Source organism: Apteryx mantelli, chromosome 5 (assembly GCF_036417845.1).
Source record: "Apteryx mantelli isolate bAptMan1 chromosome 5, bAptMan1.hap1, whole genome shotgun sequence".
NCBI classification, from domain to species: Eukaryota; Metazoa; Chordata; class Aves; order Apterygiformes; family Apterygidae; genus Apteryx; species Apteryx mantelli.
This window is the reverse complement of record NC_089982.1, coordinates 12031626-12057729: the sequence shown is the minus strand read 5'-3', so window position 1 is coordinate 12057729 and position 26104 is coordinate 12031626. Positions and strand designations below refer to the sequence as shown.

The 26104-nt window shown below is 43.7% G+C and overlaps 1 protein-coding gene and 1 long non-coding RNA gene across 2 annotated transcripts in view; one reads left to right on the top strand and one right to left on the bottom strand.

Annotated features, from left to right (window-relative positions):
- Positions 1 to 1128: 1128 nt before the first annotated feature.
- Positions 1129 to 16418, bottom strand: LOC106491958 (uncharacterized). The gene is made up of 3 exons (XR_010884245.1): positions 16061 to 16418; positions 15812 to 15958; positions 1129 to 2010 (listed from the first exon to the last, which is right to left on the bottom strand). It is a non-coding gene; the product is annotated as an uncharacterized lncRNA (long non-coding RNA).
- Positions 16419 to 17083: 665 nt separating this feature from the next.
- CCNI (cyclin I) overlaps positions 17084 to 26104 on the top strand; it is a 35644-nt gene continuing 26623 nt past the window's right edge. The window contains exon 1 of the mRNA XM_067297517.1: positions 17084 to 17271. The gene's annotated coding sequence lies outside the window, so the exon portion shown is untranslated. The remainder of the gene's footprint in view (positions 17272 to 26104) is intronic.

Here is a 26104-nt window from a genome sequence, read left to right as displayed (position 1 = left end):
CCTCTCAGAGCCACTCACCCTTGGAGAGGGCAGCAGCCCCGGATGTCCGGGCGCGCTGCAGCCATCCCGCGCCTCTTCTGCCTTGATGAAGGCGAAGCGCGATCCCGCTCCCGGGAGGCAGCGCCAGGCCTCAGCGGAAGGAGACAGGCAGCGGGGTCAAATCACACCTTTAAAGGGACCCGGGAGCAGGGCCTTTGTGGCGGCTCGCCCGTTTTGAAAAGTCCGCCCAAACCCTCCCCCGTCCTGATTGGCCCGCGCTCCCTAGCCGCTGATTGGCCAGCGGTCCTCCTTGCCCCTCCCCCTCCCCACCCATCGCGTTGTGTTGTTTACCGGCAGTGATTGGCCGTCGACGGAGGGTGAGTCTCTCCGGATTGGCCGGCCGAGTTCTGCCTCTGCCTCACCTACAGCTCCAGGCCTTAGCAACCGCGATAGAGCTGTGCGCGCGCGGCGGGGGCGGCGGGGGCGCGCGCGCGGCACTCAAGGGGGGGGGGGTTAGGGCACCAACGGCCAGAGCCCAACCGTCACGCGGCGGGGGCTGCAGCTGCGGGGCGCCTGTCCCCACAGAAACGGCTACCAACTGCCCGGCCAGGCTCGGCAGGGCACGCCGTCGGTCAGCTAAGGCCCCAGCATCCCCGTCTGGCCCCACAGGTCTCTTAGGCTGCTCCTGGAATTAGCTAAAAGGAGGACTGCTGACCTGCAGCCTCTGAGTGAGGTGGCCTGAGGTAGCTCAGCCCTAAGGTAGCTCAGCTGGTGTGGACCTGACTCCCTGGTGGCAGCTGTGAGACCCTTCTCCTCACATCGCATCTCCTGATTTCCTGATGCCCCAATTTGCCTGGCTTAAAAATCCCATGTACTGCTTCAAATCAAGAGTCAGTTTTACTATCTGGTGTTTGAGAGTTTTAGGATGTGTGTTTCCAAGCTTCTCTTTATAATCACGGTAGATTTATGTGTAGTGGGAATCTGATGCTTAAGGAAGAAGATGGCTAATACTGTGAACAGCTGGCAAGTATGCTGGTGTTATCTACCCCCTAGCAGAGTGCTAGACGTAGGGGGGTTGCATCAAATCTTCTCAGCCTACAGCTCAACAGAGCCCTAATGACAAGATAAAACAGGATCTCACAAACTATATCACGGTCTGGATTTGTGGAATTTAATATAAACGTTACAACCTGTTCCATGTTCTGCAGACATTTTTCACGGACAAACCCAAATGGATAACACAAATGTCAAAGGGAAAACCACAATGACAGTGATGCAGTGATGTGTACATGCTGAAGACAAAAATGTGTGGTGGCAACTTACAGCAGGGAAAGCAGATTAGCATTCACTATGATCTAGTGAGGTTCCACGGTTTCAACAAATAGAAAATGTTTATTAAGTGTTGCAGTCTGGGAAAATAAGCCTCCTTCTGTACAAAACAGTCAACAATGTTGCTATGCCAATCTCTATTTCTAGGCACAGTTATTGTCTGTTATGCCAGTGATGATAGCCAACAATTTCTTCATGTTTATTTTGATTACGAGCTCTCTTAGGTTCCCACAAATATGCGCAACTTCTCCTTGGAATATTCCTAACACAGGACAGCACTCTCATAGGTGACAGCAAGTATATCTGAACACCCCTAAATATAGCATCCCTGCAATGTGAATGAACTGGCATGGCTACTGATTTTTTTTTTTAACCTGAAGACAGTATTTCAAGCGATAAAAGTACTTTTAGCCTCTGAAATAAGGAGCTGTGGTTCTGCTCCAGTTTTAAAAACAATGCTTACCATTAATGGAGTTGACTTCAAAGTGACTTCTGGCAGCTGCAAGTGTCACCTATGTGATGTTTGCAGGATAAGGCTCTTAGGTCCAGTCTGTGTTATCCAAATTCCCTTGGCAGCCGGTGCTTTTTTCTCCACATTCTCAAGTACGTCTTGCCACGTGAAGCACCACAGAAATGCAGTATAGACCTTCTCCTTCAGACTGCTAAAGAAAACCACAGAGCAGAACATATGTTTCAGCTTACCTAAATGCAAAGGAAAGCCAGAAAGGATTATTTTTTTAAACACATAGCATTTGGATTCTTAAAATATTAATTCAGCAATCTACTTGAACACATACACTGTTTATATTTTACTGACCAATTTAAACCTAATAGAACACTTTGAAAATTTATCATTCACATATCATGTAATTTGCTGGAGAAAAAGTCTGTTACATGAGCATGGATCAACAGGGCTTTTTCTGTGTAGCCTTGCATCAAAAGAGCTCATTTTCTACATATGGAAGAGAAGGGTCCTGTCCCATCTTTGTTCCTCTGTCATTAGCTGATCTGTTGCAAAGAGCTGTGTAGGATTGCAAAAAAACCCTCAAGGATCCTTAGTATGAGTGACGCACTCATGAGCTTTGGAATTGTAAACAATGAAACTTAGTCTGCTCCCTGTGCTATATGGACCTGGCAGAACAACCCAGCGTTGCAGGCAAAGGAGGAGTCATGGTAAAGTCCACGAGTAAAGCTCTCTCTTTTTCCCTGCACAAGGAATAACTAATTTTCTTTCAATGTGGCACTTATTTGGGATTAAGGGAGTGGGTGGAAAAAATGAATCTGTTGTTTTTTTGCTGTGATGTGACACTTTTCAACACTGTCAAGTAACATAGGCAGGCTTTATTTTAAGGAGTCTTGCTAAACAATCTTCTGATATGGCCTGGCAAAACTTGCCCTAGCAGGTCTGCATGGCAATTGATTGAGAATGGTTATGGATGGCTAATAGCTGTGTATTGAGTAGCGGATGATATCAGAGGTATTAACTGGGCCTTGTGGTATGCAGCTTTCCCAGCTGAAATAAGACTATAAACCTTCATGATTAGGGGACACACAGTAATTAACACCCTAGAAACATGAAATCTTCTCGCTCACAGCCCAGTCAGCAATTGGTCTCCAAGGTAAAGAACAATAGCACTCCCTTAGAGCAATTGTTTCCTTTGTGCCACTTAACCAAAGAGCTTCACACACTTTACAGCCACTCATTAAACTATTGCTATTCCATTATCCTGGTAAGGAGGAGAGAGGCACCATGAAACCAGCTAAAAACTGGAGACAAAAGTCACAGACTTGTGACTTCTTCTCTTTCTCTATGAGACAAAACTGCTGCCATATGGGAGCATGCCATATTTCCCACAATTCTGAGAAAAAAATGTGTCTAGTTTGGCCAACATCCTTTAACTCTGTGATGATGCAGGAGACAACAGCTATTATATGAATTAGCATTTTCCTCAAGCATAATTCAAGCTTATTTAAAAATGTGGGTATGTATCAAACATCAAGAGAGTCTACATCAAATGAGATTAGCCCTAGAATCCTTTCCCCCCTTGAGAGCTACCTAGTGTCTTTCTTTCATAATTCCTTAACAGACATCATGCAAAAAGATTTTTTTTTGTTTTAATTAAATGGGGTGATTTGAGGGTTGGGTTGTTTATGTTTTACTGAGGAGAGTAAAACTCATTTCTTTATGCAAATAAAGTACCCTCAGTGTGCATGTGTATATTTATATGTATGTCTGTATTATGTATGTACATATGTATATATACACACAAACATATATACTTATCTGTATAAAAGGAATACTTTGCAGAGTCTGTTGCTTTTAAAAGCAGAGGGACCAGCCCCTGGTGATAAAAACCTGTCAAAACTGAAGCCTTTGCATAGGTCCTTTGTGAGGGAACATCAAGTGTAGGAGATAAAATGATTCATATATCTGCTCGAATTTAAAATGGCATTCGATCCTCTAGTAGCCATACAAGTAAACGTCCCCACTGGTTTAGCTCCCATCTTTAATATAGATGTATTTAATTTCACACTTGGCACTTTGCGCTAATGGAAGTTGGTCAAGTTCAGAATTCATAAATAAATTAGATTATTCAGATTTATTACATTCTTCCTAAATGATGGAAGGAAAACAAAGCTTGCCAATCAAGGATTAATGTAAACACGAAGTCAGTGCTGCTGAAAAGGTTCACTGGAAACATGAGTAGGTCTAGAGATCAGCAATGACCGTGCATGTATCTCTTAGTGACCCCACCCCGAGTGCAAAATAGCTGTCGAAATTAGCAAGGGAGGGTGCAGAAAAAAGAAACCAAGCTTGTTCGTTCAAGAGAAGGGAGCTAAACTTAGCAGTAAATATTTTGAGCAGACAAGTTCCAAACAGAAATCAATGGAGATGTAAATAAATTTAGCATAGACTGTAAGATTTTAGACACTGTGATTTTGTTTTGCTGGTACAACATATGGCAAAACAGTACTGAAATACATCTAACAATATTAGTGGCTAGATGAGAGGAATTTCCATGACAAGAGGAAGCTTATCACAAAGGGGAAATGCAAGTCAGTCTACACAAGAAAATTTGTGACGCCACAGGTATATTGTTTAGGTGTGTTGCTTTGTATTGCAAGGGGTAAATTTACAGGCTTTTTGAAGAGCATCCTGAAACACCTTTCAGGCTAGAGAAGCTGTCCGTCCAGAGAGTAAGCCTGGAAGCACGGTTTAGTTTGTCTGGACCATTATTATGCTACAAGGTCTGCCACTGTGACTGGCTGCAGGGCACCGTCAGCAAAGCAACTTGCATGTATGGGACAGGCCAATTGCAAACAACTCTGACTGAATAGAGCTGGCTTTATATATATACATATACACACACACACATACTAGAATGCTATTGTATATAGAAAGTGTATACCATTTATATATATATAATAGATTTTTATGTACACATAAAACTATGCATGCATTTATGCTGCTATAAAGTTGCCACGAACTGATGCCACATACTGTGCTTATGGAAAAAAAAGCTACCATAGTATGAGTTACATTGGGATAAGTACGTCTATACCGGGACAGCTGCTCAAGGTTCAGGGACAAGAGGAAGTGCATCAGTGTAACTTAAGTCACAAAACTTCCTACTATAAACAAGGCCTGAGTAATATGCTGAACTACAGCTAACCACTAAGGAAGCGGCATCAGATTTCTAGAGACACTGAAATGTTGAAGCAGAGGGCTGAAGGCAACTACTTCTGACCTCCATTTTCACTGCCTACATTAACATTTGGTGTAAGGCTAGGTCTGTTTTCACCCTATTTATGCTGTGTTAATGTAATATTCCCCCCTTCCCTCCCTTCCCCTCCACCCATATGATCTGGTTTCATCAGAGATACTTTTGAGGTTAAACTGTCCTAGGAGGAGTTTGTGAACCCCTCTGACAACAGGAAAACCTAACTTCTGACTTCCAAGACAAGGTTACTGGGAGAGACGGATCAAAAATCCTAGACCTGTTTAGGATTCTGATACATGACAGATCTTTCATATAAATTGTTCATATTCCCAGTACAGTAGCTGGCATAAAACTTGGAAAACACAGCTAAAAGTCAAGTTGCTTGGAGCAAGTGCCTAGTCCTAAAATCTTGATCCTGAAGGAAATCAGTGTTTTCACTGAGAATTTCTATTAAAGCAAAAGGATTTTTTTTTTTCAGGAACACCACCGTGGGTTGGCCCCTGTCTATTATTTCATGTCTCAAAAGAAGCCTGCGTATGGTGTGCTAGTAACCACAAAAATCGAGACTCCCTAATACTGAGAGAGCATTGGAAAATGGCCAAAGAGGGAGCAGAGTTATTGGGAGAGCCTGATTTTCTGCCTATGTTCTCATGACGACACCTCTCTACACAGAGCTGGCAAGATTTATAATGGTGTTCAGGGGCTAACTGCCAACCTTGCAAGCACATTGTCCAATGCAACCTACTTTTGTAATGTTTTCAAAACTCATAGTGACTTCTTGAAGTTAGGCTTTTCGGAGGCTTTGAAAATGGCTCTGGCACAAGAAGAGGAAGGGGGAACTACACCACCACACTGATGCAAACCCTCACTGAAAAAGGGTGAGAAGGGGAAGGAGCTTGTGGATGACTTTACCCTTTGCCATTTAAAATGTTGCTGCTCACAGGGCGTTGTTGTCGCACCTTGTTCAAATTCCACTCCCTGTGCCCTGAGAAAACTGATGGAACCACGAGAGTGTCCAAGTCTGTGGTGGATTTCATAGCTTACCTAGCGAATAAAATTATTCTTTGTGATTTCTGTGTTAGGTCGGTTTAGATGCTCTTTGTATTACAGTTATATATTGCCCTTGCATCTCCTCTGTGAGCCAGTTCAGTTTCACAGATTTCCATTACAGCTATTGTCAGAAATCTATATGGCATCTACAAGTCAATTAAAATATTGCTTCCTGTCTCTTTTAGATAATAATATCAAATGCATACATCAATTTACTGCTGGAAAACATTGCAGGAAGTATTTGTAACGGCAACTGAAGATGTAGACCTGATTCTGATGCCACTGACATTGTTGTGCAGCAAGAGTAATCTTTTAGAAGAAAGAGAATTACACCAGGGCAAATGCCTGAGCAACCTGCTTCAATGCTTTTATGGCAATAATTTGCCTTCATGCAAGCTAAATTGTCTGAAAGGAAGCTGCATGTTTCAATAACCTTGTGCTTGTCTAAGCATGACCACATAACTAGCAGTTTGCTTAAAGTTCTCTTTTAATAATGATTTGTTACTGGAAGGTGTGCTTCATTCACTATGTTTTTTTGTCACTTATTTCAAATGGGTTCTTATATTTAATTGACAAGATAATTCTAGGCAATGTTGTACTTAAGGCTTTTAAAAGTATTTTTTAAAAAAGGTAGTTGTGCATAATTTCAGAAGACATTTTCAAAATCACATGGAACCTGCACAAAATGAAATTTAAATTAGTCATTAAAAGTTAAGCCAAGAACAAAAGAGCAGTCACCTTTCAGACTATGCAACCAGGCAGCTTTGTGAGTGAAATGACTTATTAGGAAGTATTCAGTTACAAGTACTGGAAATGGATATTGAAAATTTATTTACACATTTAACATGGTGCATATCCATTTTATACAACTTAGCATTAAAGTCTAAGACACTGAAAAAGGCCTTGCACAAAGCATCCACAAGTTGGTAGGAAGACACTTCCATCTTGACTTCCATCAAGTTTTTAATCCTGCAATGCAAGTATCATGAAAAAAGATGTAGAATAGCAAAGTATACATGTTCTGTACCACAGAGCTCATACAAAGTTATAAAGAGAGATTACATGATAAGTCGCACATTGTGACTTACACCTCATCAGCTCTTAGTAGAAACTCGGTCTCAGTAACAGTTAGTGACAAATTTCTGCCACCAGCCAGGTATCTCCTGTACTTTCTCATCATGCTGGTGCGTTACTGAAGACATTCTCAATTCCTTACACACCTGCTTTGCATGGATTAGCTAGTCTGAGTTCTTGAATACAACAGGCCACAGATTTCACTAAGCACACCTTCTAATCAGCCAGTCTTAATCTGAAAGCCTCAAGAGAGGAAAAAACCCTTAACTATCTAATGTGCTGTAAAAATATATATATCTCGTTGCGCCTTTCATAGGGTTTCTTAAGCTTACCTCCTTGAATGTCTTCTGCTAAAATTGAAAAGCAATGTTTTTTAATTTGGCATAGAGATAACTATTAACTGTAAATAACAAATCATGTCAACCAGTATATTTTCCCCTTTATTAGTCTATACAAACATAAAGTCTCACAAATTATCGAGGTTGGAAAGCCTAAAAAATGTCATCCCTCAAGTCATTAACAAGTATCTAGTAATTGGTTGAAATGGTTACTCTTACTCAGATAACTAACACTTGGAATTCTAGAAGTGTCACAGAGTCTCCTGATCCTATTCCATTTTCTGTGCCAGAAATGGAATATTAGAATTTTTTTCCTTTCTTCCTATACTACTAATACCTTTAGTCATTTCATTGGTGCTTAATGTCCTTCTCATATTTCCCAGTAATTTATACTCTGTTCCCAAGCATTAATTGTTCTGTGCTAGTATGAACAGAGATGTACAACTTTCCATGCACAGCACCACAGATGTTTTCCAAGTAACAGCTGCAGGAACATTTCCAGCATAGTTCTATCTTAAGTTAGCATATCCAGGCACATTTCACTAACATACTCTTGATACTTGCCAGAAGAAATAATTCAGACTTACTTTCTCAGATGTACAGTCAGTAGGTAGCTTTGCCTGTCTGAAAATATCCATATCCAACTCAAAGAGTTCACACTGCGTAACTTTGTATTTAGGATCACATATCCCATGGTTCCTGAAATACTTATAGAGTGTGCAGAAAATCCTCCAATACCTAACCTAATCTGTCTCTGCTTTCCTCCTGCTGTCACTGCAATCCATGGCACAGCTCCCATCTCCTTCAGTGGAAGAAATGCCAGGCCCTAACAGCAACAATTCAGGAGTTAGGACAGGAAATGAAGAATGCTGTATCCACTTGAGGTGCCAGGTGAATTTTAGCAAATGGAAACATATGTCACTTTTCTAAAATCTGCAGCCTTCTAGCTGAAAGAGCTTCAGTGAATACATGTGATCAAAGTTCTCCATTTCACATTCTCATGTGAAAGACAAGATCTGGTCCTACACTGTTTCAGCATTTAAGCTCAACATGAGAAAACCTTTGTAGGGCTGGGATACTGCTAGTAGTATACTGTGTTGCAGTATACTGCATCTAAATGATGCTACAGTTTTTCCTTCTATTCACTTGAAATTTGAGGTGTTATTTATGTTGTGTCATTATTTAAGGACAAGAATAGGCAGTTTGGGCCTTCGAAATATGCATATCTTTGCTACATTTGGCTTGACATCATTCTGTGTTCCCTAAATCCTTTTTTTTATTTCCAAAGAACTGTCTCCAATACAGAAAGCTAAACATTCCCAAGTCAGCTCCAGGAGCTTTCACAACAGCATTCATATTTTGTTGCAAGTATGGTAGACCCTGCCATTCTGCCCAACTGCTCTAACTACAACCTATGCAAAAAGATGTGACTCACCTATAGGCACTCCTAAAAATCAAGGTAGCTGTTTGAATGTTTTTCCACCTGTTATTCTAATGCAAGATTTTCAAAACTGCTTGTTAGCCACAGCTGACCACAGGTTTCAAATGTGCTTGGCATGCAAGAGGAACTGATGGGTATAGAGCAGTTTTCCAGACATGGGCTATGATTTTTGATTGTGCCTGCAGCAGTAGAATTGGTCAGTCATTTTGCCTGCACTTTAATGAAGCTGTAAAACATGTCATCTCTATAAACCTGGAAAAAAGTCCTGAAGAAAAATCCTGACACACACAGAAGAGTGCAAGTCACTGAGTTACTGGACAGCAAAATATCCATTTAAAAAGGGATGTATACAATTGCCACGGGAACACTGTAGACTTTGTGAGATGTCTGATAACATGAACTCTCTAGGACATAAAATACCGAATTATAGATGATGATGTCTAGGATGAAGTATAACCACAGCCAAGGTAATTAATGTTAACTGCTGTTAAGTATTCATGTAGAGAAAAGAAAGGAATTTTGATGTTTCAGAAGGGAAAAATGTAAGAAAAACGGTATTAAATGAACCAGATAGAATTATTTTTCAAGGCACTGTTCCTCACTTTTTTTCCTTTTCCAGAGACATAATTAAGCTGCTTTAACTGAAGGCTTGTTTGGAGTAGGCATGCTCAAGAATACACAGCTGCTGTTGCCTAAGGATACGAAAGATTTAACAATGCTCTGAGATATATACTATTCTATACTTTATAATAAAGTTTTGTTAGGCTTTTCCATAAACCTGAGAATTTCTTGTAATGTAGCAGGGAGACAGCTGAAGACTTGGAGATCAGGTCCAATTATGGAAAAGTTCATAGATTCAGATGCTGTTCTTAGACCTGCACTAACTTTTACAATTAAAATCCTTTCTCCTTTCCTTTCTCCTTCCCCATTTTTAGGTGGTGTAATATGAAAGTGGCACACTCTCCTTGTTGTGTAAAGTGCTACAGGTCATGAACTAATTTTTAAGGATGGCTTACTGAAGTTCGTTAACGGAAAAGGAAAACAGGCTAAAAGAAGAAAAGGAGGCGTCATGAGGATACAGGTTTGTGTCAAAATCACTTTTCAGAATGAAAAATATCAGAGAAATATCAAATAGGACTGCTTTTTATTATGGGATATTGACAGATTGTTATTCTGTTTTTGTTAATGAGAGCTTTGTTATCAACTTCAGCAGATGCAGGCCATATATGAACAAAAAAGCACTTCAGACATTTTCAGCTCAAGTCCAGCCCAACTTCCACTGAGCCTGTATCTGGAGACAAAGCATCTCTGTACCAGGTATGTTGTCAAATTTTAATTGAGGGCCATATCTTTGGCTAATATAGACCTGTGCTGATGTCTTCCGATGCCTTCAGATTACCCCATCATTTCTGTTATGTGCAATTTTTAAAACTATTCGACCTGATTTAACTTTGAAGTTAGCCCTGCTTTGAGCAGGGGTTTGGCCTAGATAACCTCCAAAGGTCCCTTCCAAACTAAAATATTCTCTGATTTTATGACTATTTATTGCAGTTAACACCTTTGCATTTATAATGCCCATATACTTATTGATCTTGGATTGTGAAAGTATATTGGTCATTTTCTGCTTCTCCTGTAGTGCTATACTGCCATTGTGTTTTGCTTCTGGTACTGTTAGACCATAACAAATTATATTGCAGTTTAGAAAATGATTCAAGAAAATGCTTATCTTCAAATCGAATTATATAAAACTTAACCTAAATGTGACATGATGACTATTTGAAAAGATTTTTCTCTAAAATTTGGCACCATTTTAACATTTAGAAGGCCAAGTCTAAAAAAGTTCGGATGCTGACAGTTAAACTAAGAATCATTTTTCTCCTTACAGTAATCTGGATTCAGGCACATAGATCATGTATATGAAACAAAATTAAGGAGAAATGTGCTATATATAGGGTAGCTCTATATAAATAGCATATAAATTAACAAAATTTTATATAAACAAATTTTATATAAATTTTATATATATAATATATACATTTTATTTTTTTTCTATAAATAAAATACTATTATTGGGTAGCTGTTCCACTCTATCTTTCATGCTGCCAGCATAAAATTGAAAATACTGTACAAGAAGACACACAGTCCTATCTGCTGTTGGCTTTCTCACATGTTGCAACATGCATTTCTGACTAGTCATCTATTTTCTAGAAAGAACAGTTGATTTAGAGGTGAAATCCCTAGGGTGAGAGACACTGTCTGAAGGTTTTACAATAACAGAGCAAGTTAAATGGAATAGATTCAAACATTTTCCAAATGGTAAAGCAAACCACAGAAATATATGCTTTGCTGGAGAAAATTACATAATCTGGGGCTGTTTATTCAGTAAACATAAATGAGGTAAAAATGTAATTTAGTGCCTGCATTTCTCCCCTCCAAATTAATCACTGAATGTGAAAGAGAGACTTCATTTGCTAAATGTAGGCATGTATTTCACTGTTCTGGATGAAAGCACAAGTATCACAGTTTCAGAAGCTCCGTGGCAGGAAGAGATAGTAGGGGAATCTTCTTCAGCTCAAATAGCAAGATTTGTTTTCCTCGTAAAAAATTTATATTCCTGCTGTCAGGAAGAAGTTGTGAGAGGCTGTTGGAAACAGCGTGGTAACAGCTATGAAGTCCTAAGAGGCCACTGAGATGTTACACTTAATCTGGCACTCCAGTGATCCAGCTTATGATGATTTCTAACGTCAACAGACTTCTTTTAATGCATAGCTCTTGGGACTCACAATCAAAAAACAAGTGGCTGCATACCTGAGAGGCTGCTTCTCCCTGCATGAGAGGGTGATAGCTCGTAATAAGGAAAGTACTAAAACTGACAATTGATTTAAAAGCGAAAGAATAGATTGCACAATTGCACAATTTGTTGACTGTATAAGCTACATGTAGTCATGGCTCTTTCTTGTATCTTTATCAAAAATGTATTCAGGTATCTGAGAGAGTGTGCAAGAGTTGTTAAACAGTTGTTGTTAAACAGTTTTTTTCCCCCAAAGCTAACAAGTATTTGGAGAGTTAATTTATGTTTCTTTTTATTTCTCCTCTATTTTGGAAAAAGCAAACAAACTTAGAGCACTTTGGAAAGGGGTCTTTCTTGCTGCTAGTCTGCCTTACTGGCCAGATGCTTCTCTCTGTTCCATGCCAAGACAACAATTTACCTTCAGTTTCATGCATGGAACAGCTGAATTCTACTTGTGAAACTGCCAGGGTTTGTCTGTCCAGCTGCAGTAGAAATCTACATTTTATGCTGAAATAAATGAATGAGCCTGCATCTGGTTTCTTTTTTCCTTTGCCACATACTTCAGGAATACTAGAATATTTTTTTTCAAAGGATAATTCATTATTGCCTGTAAGAACAAGCATAGCAAATGTACTAATAAGGTAGAACATAAGAATTGTGCACGTTCAGTCTTATAATTTGTATGTACTGACTTCCACACTACTTACTTGGAAAATTAGCATTCTGTTGACTGATTCATTGCAGAGAAAGGATATGATTTACCAAAATAACTAGTGATTTTGGATAGTTCAGTTTGCACAGAGGTCAAAGACAGTTCAGCGTTCAAACCCATTTCATTCTTTTTTGAGAACCCTATGCACCGACGATTTTTGTCTGATGAACGCTTACTTTGTGGAAACTGGGTAAAGTCTGTCAGCTAATTTCACCCTAAACTGTTTTGGGGGGGGGGATTCTCCTCATTTCCTCCTGTTGCCTTTCCCAGAATTCCACAATATTGTCTTGCAAACTATGCTTCTAGGCAAAGAAAAGGGAGAGTAACTTTTTTTACAGCTTTTGAATATGGTTTTCTGAGAGAATATTTCATTCCAGTCACTGGAAAAAGGAGTTTCCTCCAAAAAGAGGAGAGTCTTTCCAAGGCCTGAATAAGCCTCAGTATGTTATTTCAGCAGTGCTATCAGCATGCAGGTCTGATTGCTTCACTGGGCACTCAAATGCCTCTGCATGGGTTTTCTCCAGCAATGGCCCAAGCTCAGCCTGCCTTTGGGACAGCCAGCACAGATGCTCCAGGCCCTTCCTCTTTCGTGATGAATGTGACTTGAGAGGAGAGCTTTCCTGCTTACCAAATTCTGCCTAAGATCAGACTGGAAAAAAACAATTGGACTTTTTCATGCATTTTTCTTTAAGGATGTGTGTCCTTTATGCCAACACTATGTCCAATAGTGCCTTTTCTAGGATGACTGCAACTTGTTTTCTTTTTCTTAAGAGCTTGGGTTTGTCATAAATATGAAGAAGCTATAGTTATATAACAGTCAGAGTCAAAGCACAAACACAGGAATTACTAGACTTTTTCTGCCATGCTACACTGAACTCATCCAGTTAAACAGCAATTATTATTAAAAGTTTGCATTTCTCTAGTCCCTCGGGATATCCAAATGCTTTACAAAATACTTTAATTTAGCCTCACAACCAACCTGACAAGAAGGTAAATTTTGCCCTCTTCTGAAGTTGTTGAATGTACACCTATTTGAACTCATCAGATTTGCTTGCCTGTGTTGGATTTTGCGTGAACATACTTTGGCTGGATATGAAAATTAGTATTAACCTTTGCATCTGTGGGTTTAACAGACTGGTCAAAAGTCATGCAGTAAATAGCACTTGGGTCTCCAAAGCATAGCTCAGAGCCAAACCACAAGACCATCTGTTTTTCCTTCTGAAGGATGTTTAAGCAGTACAGATAGAAATGTCTGTTGCAAAGATAAATGTCCTTCCCTTTTCCATGCATTGGAATTTGGCTGTGAATCTAGCAGTGCTCTTTTTCTACCTTCCACTCAGCTGTGGAAAAATCAGGAATTGCATCAGCAAGAAAATGGGTACTACAAGTGTTTTATATGTGTAATTTTCTTGTTTCCACTAACATGGGTCTCTCACTGCTCTAATATTTACTGGCCTGTCACCTCCCCAGCATCCAGTCTGCATTAAGGCAGTGGCCACCTGTGTAGTTATACCTGTTTTGGGAACCAGACGGGGACACTTCACTTTGCTATGACCAGAGCAATCAGGATTGGTGCAAGCCAGGGGGTGCATGCCCAGACAGCGAGTTTACAGTATGTGCTGCCTATGCCAACGTTGTTGCCCTGAGATGTTTCCTTGAAACAGGCATGCCTTAGTCGCACCCAGTAGGGGTGAAAAGGCCTTCTCCCTGCTGCATAACTGCATTTGTTCCTTGGCTGATACGGCATTTGGGGTGTTTATGCTGTTCCAAGGCAATCAGATTTTTGTACAATGCATCAGGTCCCTGCCTGCTGAACACCTGCTTGTAATGGCCTTTTTCCAGGTATGCTTCATTACATTCGTGAGGTTATTTTTTCTAGGCTTAATATCGCCTCTTTCGCTTTCTCCCTGGGCTGCAGGCCCAAACACAGAGTTCTTGCTGGTTGTCTCCAACTCCTTCTCAGCAGTCTCTCGTAATCCCTTGGCCTTGGCAGTCGCTTAGTTATGGCAGCCCTCCCACCATAACCCTCAGCTGCTCTAGGCACATACTGTGTCTTTCTTCTTGGAGTGTGTACAACTGTGCAGCTATTTTGACCCCCCAGCCGTCATGCCTAGACCTTGGCCACCTCCTATAGAGGCTGGAAGTGTCCTGAGAGACTTTGCTTCCAATATGCCACCCTACTAAAATGACCTACTCTGTAGTCCCTCCTGTGCCAGGTGACTCACTCCTCAATCTCCAGGGTTTCCTCAGGAAAGGAGTATCTCTCAAGTAGCTGACTTGTTGACTGCACTATTTTCAATTCAGTTGGGTGCTGTGGCAGCTATCCCTTCCGACTGTTGCTGAGGACAAAGGGCTATAATCACGTGAATCCAGCTGAGGGCATATTCAGCACGACAGGAATACAAAAAACTCTGTTGCAGTATGTTAGCACCAGAGGTTCCTGCCAAACCACCAGTTCCAAAGTCTGCTGGTCTGAGGATGTGTCGCATGGCCTCGGGCTCCCAGCACTGTCATGCTAAATGTGCTGGGAAGGGCCCTGATGGAAATCCCTTAAGGGAATAGTCACAGTATGCAAGAACTACTGTAACTGCAGGAGTGCAACAATCTTGTGACACTGCATGCCACTTCCAGCAAGAATTTCCCAACGAGGAGCATCAACTAAATTATCTTCACTTGATCACTGCCACACACTACTAGTGGGCCAATAGAAAAAAATAATGGCTTTGCTATTTCACAGATTCCTGAAATGCCGATCCTCTCACGGTGAGACCCAGAAGAGTTAAGACTGAAACTGGAAAAGCTAGGTAAAACTCCGATGGAGCTTGCAAAAGGTTTGCAAATGCTGGCCCTCCCTCCACCCACTGAGCTCTAAAAGGCATATTCCATTTCAAAATAAAAAGGAGGGAAATTTGGTTGCTGTACTAAAATTAGCCTTTAATTTCACTCTCGTAAATGTGGACTGAGAGTTACCAGAGAAAGGGTTAAAAAACCTTTCGCCATACGAGTTTTAACAAACTGATTCAGAGTTCATTTGTCAGGAAATTAATAGAAAAATTCTATGCTCTCTCTCTCTACGCTTGATTTATGTCTTTAGAGGAAATCCTCCTTTGTGTGCTTATCTCAACAGCTAATAACTACAGATACTGGAAAGAGTTTAAAGAAAATGAGTTGCCTTTGCTCTGAACTTCTTGCTTTCATCTGTTAATTTCAACCTCTGGTGGTACAGCAAGGTTTTGCTATTCATCTTCGCAGTGCCAGGATTTTCAAATTATTTACTTCAGCTGTATAGTTCCTGTTCTTTACCGTAGCTGTAGCATTATAACACCTCCCCTCCCCCGAAGAAAAGACCTACGTTAAAGAAATTTGAACACTCACAAATTAAGTTGTCCAGTTCTTAAGTCCAGCAGAAAAAAAAAAAAAAAAAAAAGAATGAGGCTGTGGAAAGCCATCCCAGCTAACCTCCTACTTCAGAGATCTCTATCTTCGGCTCTGTCAGTGCGACAGCAAGGCAGAGGCTGCAAACTGCAAGTGTGAAGAAAAAAAAGGACAGTCAATGTCTTCTGCAGGCCTTTGTGTCCCGGGAAAGGACTGTGGAAGTCAGTCAGGCGAATGAGGGGTTAATACCTTTTTGCGGCTTGCACGGCAGTGAAAGAAGATGACCAGGAGCTTTTGTTGCAACCTGGACAGCAGGTGAAAGCCAGACCAGGAGACACCAGACGGCCGTAAAAGCAGTGAGACCTTCACGCTTTTGCTGCGTGCTCACATCTGCCGAGAAGAAGGTGTCCGCAAACAAACGGCTCATTGTTTTGCGAGTGCTTTAAAATGCAACTTTAAAGTCTCCCACGCCGTCGGGAACAGCCCGGGCGGGCCCTTCCCGCCGTCCCCGGGGCCGCTCCGCTCCCCGCCCCGCAGCCCCACCGGGGGCGGCAGGCGCGGGGGCGGCGGGCAGCGTCCCGCAGCGGAGCTGTCCACCAACGGCCGCCCGCGCGCCTCCCGCCGCCGCCCCAACGGCCATCGCCCCCTCCGCCGCCGCCGCCGCCGCCGCCGCCCGGCAAGGCGCAGGCGCAGCGCGCAGGGACGGCGGGCAGCGAGATGCGGTCTCGCCGCGTCCGCCTCGGCTCGATCCTTCCGCCGGGCGGCCGGTGGGGGAAGAGTCCGCCGCGACGGCGGGGCCTGGGGCCGCGCTCGCTGCCGCCTCCCCTTTCCTCCGCCCGCCGCTGCGGGGGCCGGAGCGCTGCGGTTGTGGCGCTGCGCGCCCGCAGAGGGGGCCCGGGGCGGGGGGTGGGAGGGAAGGAGAGAGGGGAGCCGCACGCGACGCCCCGCTCGGGCGCCAACGGTCCTAACGGCCGCCGGCGCCCGGCGCGCGCGGCGTTGTTCCCCGCGCTGGTGCTGAACGGCCCCAACGGCCGCCGCGCGCGCCGCCGCGCCCCGCCCGCGCGGGAGGCGGGGAGAGGCTGAGGGGAGGCCGCCCCGCCGGCCCTTCTTTCCCCCCCTGCTCCCCCCGGGAAGCGGCTGGCTGCTGGCTGCCTCTCGCTCTCCCCCCCCTCCCTTTTTTAATTTTAATTTTATTTTATTTTATCCCCCTCCCCTGCTTCCCGGGCGGCGGCAGCGGCGGCCCGCCCCCCCGATCCCCCCTCTCCCCCCGACCCCGCCGCCGCGGCCCCGCACCGGCCCCGCCATGGCGACATGAGCCCGCCGGGCGCCGCCGCCGCCGCCGCCCCGGACATGGGGCCCGCACGGAGCTGAAGCGCCGCGGAGGAGCCCCGCCGCCGCCGCCCCGCCATGGGGTGCTGATGGCCGGGCCCCGCCGGGCACCCCGCCACCGCGCAGGGGAGGTGAGCGGCGCCTCGGGGGCTGGCACCGGTGCGGGGTTGGGGGTGCAAGGCACCGGGTGGGGGGCGTGTGCGTGCAAGGGGACCGGTGCGCGGTGCAGCAGTGCGTGCGGTGCGCGGGGGTGTGTGCAATGCGCGGGGCAGCGCATTGTGTGTGCAATGCCATTGTGTGTGCAACGCATTGTGTGGTGCCTGCGGGGCACTGGGCGTGCAACGCGTTGTGCGCACAGGGCGCGCGCTCGCGGGCGTGCAATGCCCGTGCGCGCGAGTGCGCAGTGCACGGCGCCGGGCGATACACTTGCATGTGCCTGTGCAGTGCCTGGGGGCGCGCAGTGCACGCGTGTGCGTGCAGCTCCTGTGGGTGTGCGCAGTGCTCCCGTGCGTGCAATGCAACGCAATGCAATGCACGCGTGGCCGCCTGCGGGGTCCGGGTGGCCAGGGCTGGCCACTCAGTTTGGGTGCTGCCCGGGTGTTGCCCCGTCCCCCTCCCGGGCCCGCATGGCCTGCAGGCGGGCACAGACATCAGCGGTGCAGTTGTGCCCCAGGTGTGACTTCATGTGTTTAGCCGTGCTGGTGACCTCCTGGTAACGGATGTGAGCTGGTTTTGTTCTCCATCTTCAGCGAAAAAATCGTTTGTAGAGATGGACTGTGCTCTTCCCCCTTCCTCCTTTGCCCTCTCACCTGCAATGGAAGAAGTTTCCTTGAAAGAAGAGTGGCGTTGTTTTCTATACATCTATCTCCAGAGGGACGCACTAAACAAATAAGGCTACCATAGGTTATTTCAAGCTAATGGTAGCAAGCAGACTTGCAGAAAATCCTCCGGAAAACTTGTCCGTACCACCCAGAAAGACCTGTCCCGTTGCCTTCTTTTGATCCCATGAAGGGAGGGAAAGAAGCAATCCTCTGTTTTCCTACTCGTAAAAATAAAGCTGTTACCAGACAGACTCTTTCGAGCTTGAATTAAAAAAGTGCTTTTCATCATCAGCCTTTGTGTGCAGTCCTCCTGCCCAAAACATCCTTTCTTTCCCTGGTTTGCTGTGATGGCCTGCTGCATGGCACAGCTCCTTTTAAAGACAGAGGGGCGAGATATTTTTTTGCCAAATAAAATATCTAAAATGAGCAAAATGTCTTGTATGATTGTGCAGTTTCCCTGCCGGAGAGTGTCTCACCTTTTCCGTGCCATGGGGTGGCCGATGTGGCTGTGGCCCCCTCTCCCCAATGTCCTGGTTTGGGGCTGACTGATACCTTGCCTCTGGTTGAAAACCAGGGGGTGTTTGTGCGTGTGTTCGTGTCCCTGCGGAGTCCGGGTTTTGCAAGGTGAAGCCGGGTAGGAGCTTAGCTCTCAAAAAGCAGATCGCAGTATCTCTTCCTTGTCTCGAGGGTTTGATTTTGGATTCCTGCAAACGATTTAGGTTTGCTTTTAAAGTACCTTGGCTCCGTTGCCAAGCCGGGGATGGTTCTTTCTCTCATCTTGTGTGCCTGTGCCTGCACAGATCTTGGCAGGGGATGCAAGAAGCTGATCTTTTGGCTTCTCCCCAGCAGGAGGTAAACTTTCACATGGTGTGTATGTACTTCTAATTATCCTTCACCTCTATTTAGAGCTTGCATATAGTTGGACATGGCAGGACTGATCTTAGACTCTCCTTTTACTGTGTCCTTTCCGTATTCTGAACTGGGCCTTGTATTTTCTTACTGAGTCGTGTGTTTTGTTTTTCAGGGTCCGTATTTAAAAACACTGTGAGATTCCTTCTGCCATTCTGTCCTTGCGTGATAGGGTATTACTGCCAGTTGAAATGCCATTCAATACCCTTTCCACAAAAGATACTGCTTGGTGGATGTCTGCTGGGGCTGGGCGTTCCCACTATTTCATGTTTGAGGTGAGAGGTAGTGCGAGGCCTGTTGCTGTGTCTGCCAAGGTAAATTGGTAAGGTGAAGTGGCTGCAGGCCCTATGGACTAACAGTGGGTTTTGTCCAGGCAAAAAGATTAAAACAGGCTGTCTCCTTCCTTCCCCAGAGGAAACTGTGAAAAAGCCTGTAACCCAAAAGGTATTTTGGGGAAAGAGAAGGGAGGGGTTTTCCAGTTGATTCTTGTAGCTCTTAGGGGCCTGGTGTTGAGGATTAATCTTCACGGTAGAAGAAGTCTTTTTGCCCTGTGTTTGCACAACATTTTGCAGTGAGGTTCTGGTTTGCCACTGGAGTTCCTAAGCAATATTGCATTGCAGAAGTGAGCCTGTAATCCTCTTTTTTGGTTTAAAAACATAGGTAGGTCCACTGCAGTAGAGTATTTTTGTCACTGCCCTCGCTATCTGTCTGCAGAGAGCCTGGAGCAGATCTGTCCTCTGCAGAGCGTGCGCCTTCTGGGGCACCTCTGTGGTGGGACTGCAGCCAGCGTTGATGGGTGCTGGCAGCGAGCAGAGCAGTGCTCCCTGTGGCTGGCGGGCAGTCTGGTTTTGGATGCGATTGAAGGCATTGACGTGCCTCGGAGGAACCTTGGGTTTGGTGGGTATAGGCTACCTGGCGAAAGCAGCCTCTGTCCTGCCGGGAGAAGAGGCCAGGTTGCCTGCCCTGCCGCGTGCACATAGGCCTTCACCAGGAGTTGTGTCCCCAGGGGGCTAACGAGGAGTTGTTCCAAGGCCAGCTGGGCAGCTCGTTAGACTGGCTGCACAGTGCTCCCTCCTCCGGGCTTTGCACAGGGGGGTGTGCGCACACCTGTTTCCTACTGTTGCCGAAGCAGGCAACAGAAATGAGGAACTGAGAGCACTCATGTGGTGGATCTCGCCTTCTTTTGGTGCCTCTGTGAAAGATGCTTTCCTTTGAATATCCGCAGCAATGCACTGGTGAAAGTGGTAATTAACCTTGACCTCACACTGAACAGGGTTCTTAAGAGCACGCATCGTTTAGGTTTATTCTTCATGTTTCTATGTGCCGCTTTTTAGGAGCTAATGATTTAATGCAGCTCTCATGCTGATGTAAATGATCCGTTTATCCTGGCTGACTGAGAGAAGAATCAGGTCTACTATATTGATGCATTTTCTTATATCTCTAGCCAAGAGTCTTTTTAATTCTCCAGGAGCAATTCTTTGTTCTTGTAACCAGAAGTTTTAGTTTTTCTTCTTTCCCCTGTTTTGCTGAGATTTCAGTTTTAAAAATGTGATTTGTTTATATAGAGAGGATATCTCAAATTCATGTATTAAAATACCCAGACCCAGTAACATGCAAAACCATAACAAATGCACAGCCTTCTCAGTGACTGTGGTTTCCAAGAGTTAAAGTACATTTCACTACCAGTCCATGCTGCCGAAGCTTTCCTACAGATACACTGTAGGCAAGAAATGCTTAATTAGAGAGTGGGTGCTTTTATTAATAGCCCTAGGTAGAGGTTTGAGAGCATTTTGTAACCAGTGGCTCTCTTGGTATTGTCTACCTCATGATACTGATACAGAAAACAGAAGGTTTCCTAACTCTCAAAGGTTGTACAGCAAGTCACCCACTGAGTGGCATTAGCAGAGGGAAACCCTTAGCCATCAGGTGCTCTCTCCAGCTCGTGCCTGGGAAGAGTTATAGAAGTACTGGGAAACAGAAAAGGAAAGGTACCAGTTGAACTGGAACATGTTGGGGAAGAAATGGAGGCCATATATTTCCCCTCCATTTATCTCCAAGGTTTGCTCTAGGGATCAGGTTGATTTTACTCCTTGCAAGTCCAGTGTTTCACCTATCTGGCATCTGGTTCACAGAGACTTTCAAATAGTTCTGCTATTTTTAAGTGGCTATTAATCCAGAGAGAAGAAAACTTAAGGGGAGTGGACAAGCATCATGGATATGCTTTTACAGTTACCAGGATTCTGGACAGAGAGTTGTGTTTCCTAATGTTTACCACCCCTTTCCTACATTTTCAGCCTACTGTTAAAACTTACGGCAGAGGAGAATTTGGAAAAATTTTGGGACTTGCAAAAATTGCTTTGTGTGAGGAGGAGAATAGTTGAGGAACTCTATTTCAAGCTTTTCAAGTAACTAGGAAATGAAAATGTATGTGAGGGTGACAAATACAGTAGAGATATTAAAATGTGTACTGTAATGTCATAAGTCATATTTATTTCATGGTTTAAACTGTTAGTTTATTCATACAAACTATCTATTTTCTTCCTTTGCTAATGAGTTGTTGTATAATGATGCTTGAAGCATAAGAGTAATTGCTGAGTGTTCACAGTCTGCAGTTTATTTCACAGTCTGCTGTAGGCATGAAGCCTGCTGGAGGTAGATTTAATAAAAGCTGTGCAGGACTAGCCACAATGGTAGCAGCTCCAGGAGAACTACGCGTGGTATTTTGACCGCCAAATGTTAACCCTTCAGACTCCATTGCCCCTGCATGGAGCGAAGGGTGAGTAGAAGAGACGTCACATATCTCCAGATACCTAGGTATCTAGAGCTCACCTGCCCAGCAACAGATTGTAGCACTTTTCCTTAGTTTCCATGACTTTCAGTGGGGCTAGAGATGATACAAACGCAGGTACCGTCACTAGAATGCTCCTACTAAGTGGGAAACCCAGGCAGGCCATCAAGGAGATGATTGCTTTCAAGGGGGATTCTGATTAACTGCAAATAGAGAGTAGTTTCTTTCACAACTGAGTGCAAAAAACACCTATTTTCCTATGACAAAAAAGCAAGGCGAAGTCATTCAGATGTATGGAAAATCTCAGGTGTCTGCTGTCTCAGTGTGAGGCAGATGTGGTCTGAAATTTTCCCTTCCTGTGTGTTTGCTAACTGCAAACATTATCAGTGCTATTTTATTAACCGTAGGAGGTAGTTGCATTTGGTATGTAATAAGCTGGTCTAAAAGCTCACTCATGAATAACATGTTACTGCAGATACTCTGTTTTGCTCATCAACCCAGACATCAAACATTTTCTTTACCTGGCTGATGGGATGTGCTGGATGAACCCACTTGCCAGAGGCTTTTGTGCCTTTTCCAGTGTTTTTTTTTTACCATATACAGCAAGATTCTGTTTCTTGGCTGGGACAGCTCTTGACTTCAGTGGTGTTTTGTTAGATGAGAACTTGGCCCCTAAAATCTTCAACCTTTGCCTTTCTAACATAATTTTGACTGTAGCTCCTGGGTTTTAACTGCTCGTAACTGCAGCCATGCAGCTGAAAAATCTGCTTGCTTTAAGGATGCAACCACTACAATAACATTACCATCAAATGCAGCTTGGTCTCCGTTTACTAAAGTGAGCTGCATCTCTTTGGAGAACTGCAAATGTGTCTATACTTGCATTGATAGGAGCAAAGGAGGGCTTTGCACAACTATGCTTTGCAGAAGCAGCAGAAGGCGAACTCCAACTTTGCCATTATCAGCAGAGCCCTTGGATGTAGTATTTGCAGCTTTATTACTGACACCCCCACCTCCCGAGGTTTCCTTCCCTCGATTTATTTTGGGTCAAGGACTCTTGTGCTTAGGTTGTCCAGAACTGGGGAAATCAAGACTTTAATATTTGTACCAGTTGGGCAAGAGAGATGAGTACATAGGGAAGAGCCAGGACTGTGCTTGTGCTATCCTATTTTTGTGGACAGCTGGAATTACGTCCTTCTCCATATTGTCTCAACAAGAAGCTAATTAGAGAGCGAGCTCATGCTCCAGGAGGATAATTAAGCTTTATAACTGTGGGTTCTCTTTGGTTAGTGAGAAAGGAGATTGTACCCTCAGAGCCTAAGAATGCTGCTCTGCAGCTACTGCGCTGTACTTTATAATTGATCTATTGTTTGAACAGCAGATAATTTCTCATTTCCTCATAATTATCTCTTTTTAGTGCCTTACGCTGTATCCTGATATTAGCTGTAATCACTGATAATTTACCCTGAAGCCACTCAGAGTCTGCAGAGCAAAATATTGGCCTTGGTGATCATTTATGCTTTCAGATAAAATTCTGTTTTGTTGATGTCAAGAGGAATCGAGCCATTTTAGTTGCACTTTTTTTTGGATGTGGGTGTTAAACTGTGTAAAAACTTGTTTGGTTTTGTTGCTGTTCATTTATGTTAATGACTGACTAATGCCGAAAGACAAAAAGAACTATTGCTGAATTCTGTTCCTGTGTTTTTGCCCATAGAGGCATTGTATTTATTTGGTTTGAGTGATTAAATTACTCAAAAGGTGGTGCGTGATGGTTTAGATTTTGAATGCCTGTTGGCCCTTGCCTATGGAGAATTAGCTTTTATGTGCAGGGCTCTGCTATTGTTTTCTTAGATTTACCCTTCATTTAGGTTGGAAACTGTGTAAAAATACTGGGCATATTTCAGCAAACACTTGCTTTCTTTGCCTGGTTTGTTGTTTCTTTATACACTTCAGTTCTGAACAGGGAGGTAGTACCATCTCTGTGGTGTATGACTGCAAACTGTCCCATGCAAGGACTGTCTGCCCTTGGTGTGATTCTCCAGTGCACACAACGAAGGCTCACATTCCTGACTTGGCAGCATGTCTGTTTTGAGTATTGAGATCTGGGTGCCAAACAACAGCAGGCCTGGTTCCTACCAAAATATTAGCCTGAGTCCCTGGGCTGATTTTAATAGATCTTGTGAGGAGTTTACATCTTCAACAGCCGTCTTGCATGCATATCAGCAGCCAGATGACAAGCCCACGGTGTTGAAAGAGCATAAAAAGTAAGCGTTTTTGTTGCAAGTATTCATAAAATGGCATGCAGGGGTTTTGGTTTGTGAGGGTTTTGTTTTTGCTTAATTTAATCCATGCGAGCAAACAGCCTCCATCAGTTAATAACTTTTCCTTTGATTTTTAGGTTCAAATAAACCAAAATCTGAAAGCAGAACTCATTAAAGTATATTGAGTTTCATCTCCTCTTCGCATCAAACGCATACGTTATGCAGCTGGAGCTGGTCTCCTAAGGCTGGATTCTGAGTTTACCTTTTATCCACAGTTTCCTTGGTATGTTGCCACACACTGCCTCAAAAGGGAGAGGAGCTGTGATTCAAGCAGCTTGTCTGCATCACTCAGCGAGCTGTGGGACAAAAAATTCTAAGCACTTGCTGACCAAAGGCTCTGCAGGACAAATGCTACTTGGACCAACTCATCTTGGCTGTTAGAGAGACAAAAGGAAATGCAAACCTCATCCAGCATTTTTAACAGCCATTAGAAAAGGGGGTAGGGTAGGCATGGATCTGTGTACTTGTGGGTCTCTCCAGCAGGAAAGGATGGTGACGGTGTCTGAACGTTCAGGCATGAGTTAGTCTTCTACCTTGTCTTTTAGACGTCCCTACTTTTGAAAATATCATTTAAGCCTGAAACCCCAATATCAATCACCTGTCCCACTGAATGAAGTGCAGCAGAGATTTCTTAAAACTGATCTCTTTTAGACTCCATGGGTGTAGGTGAGAATAAACTGGGTGGCAGGCATAGATTTTGTTTTTTTTACAAAACAGTAGCCGCTGAAAAAAAAAAAAAGAATGGCTCAAGCCTGTACCTGCAGGTACTTCCCTGAGTGACAGCCATCTGACAGCAGCTTTATACTGCTACCCTTACCAGTGGTTTTGCAATTTGTCACCCTCCTTGCTGTCTAAAAATGACCTCATCCAGGCATTTCTTGCCTTGAAGTTATTACTCCTGTTTTCTTGATTTTTTTTTTTTTCTATCACTAAGGAATCCTATGAGAAACTGAAGATGTTTGTATTTTTTACCACATTGTTTTACAAATCTGGAAGTGTGTACATTGCTGTGACAAATACCACCTGGACTTTCCTTTCTGAACAGGCTTGTAACAAGCAAAACTTTTGTTCTGCTCACGGTTGCACTTGCAAATAATTCTGGACCAACATTGCCAGTTGTTTTGGAGTCTGAACAAATGCACAGCATGTGAGCCCTGATTGTTTATAAACAGGTTTGTAGTATGTTTGTAAAATGCTTGTAGTCCTCAGTAATCATGACTGCACCCTTAATTCACAGTGGAGTCCTCTCTTTGGTCTCCTGCATGCCTGAAGAGCCTTTCACCATAATACGCAGAGTAATAATACAGAAAAATCCACTGCATTTCACTACTCTTCAGTATTTATTTCTTTCACTTTTTGGTCCACCTCTTGTTCTCAATGGAAATGGTGCAGGGGATTGACCTCTTTCTTTTGGTGGAGGGCGCTTGCCTAGAGCAGAATAAAACCAGAAGATGGTGATGGGAAGAGTGCACTGCTGCTGGGCATGATGCAGCTCTCTTGGGAGTGAAAAGAGGGCTCCTCCTCCTGTGTAGTCCGTAAATGGGCCCTGGAGTTTCTGTGTTTCAGAACAGACTTAAAAATGCCTCCCTTCCCTCCCATCAAAACATTACTGTTCCTTCTCTTCCTGCAGTTGCAGACTTGCATTTTTAACTGGCAGCTTCCTTTAAAATGTTTGGAAAACTTCTTAAATTTGTAAAACTGTCTCTAAAATGAGGTCAGCTTTATTTGCACTCCCAGGAAAAATCTCGTTGGAGGAAAAGAAGTGGTGAGTGTGTGAGGTGTATGTGCTTGGTTGAAAGATACTGCCAAAATATCTTACAGGCTTCCCTTTGCAGCAGGTTGTGGGAGGTAGTGCTGGGTGAGTCATACAGACAAATGGCAAGGGCCCTCTTCATTTCTCAGCCTAAATAAAATTCCCTCTTTTCGAATTTAGGTCTGTTGGCTGTTTAGACGCAAGTCAAATATGCCGCTTGTTAAGGATGCAGTATTGTATGTTTACCTGTAGCATATTTATGTTTCCTACTAATATGTTTCTCATGGGGAAACATAGCCTTATTTTTAATGTCTTTATTAGTATTCATTACATAGAAGTCAGTTCATTGCTTCTAATCCAAGTATTTATTTAGAT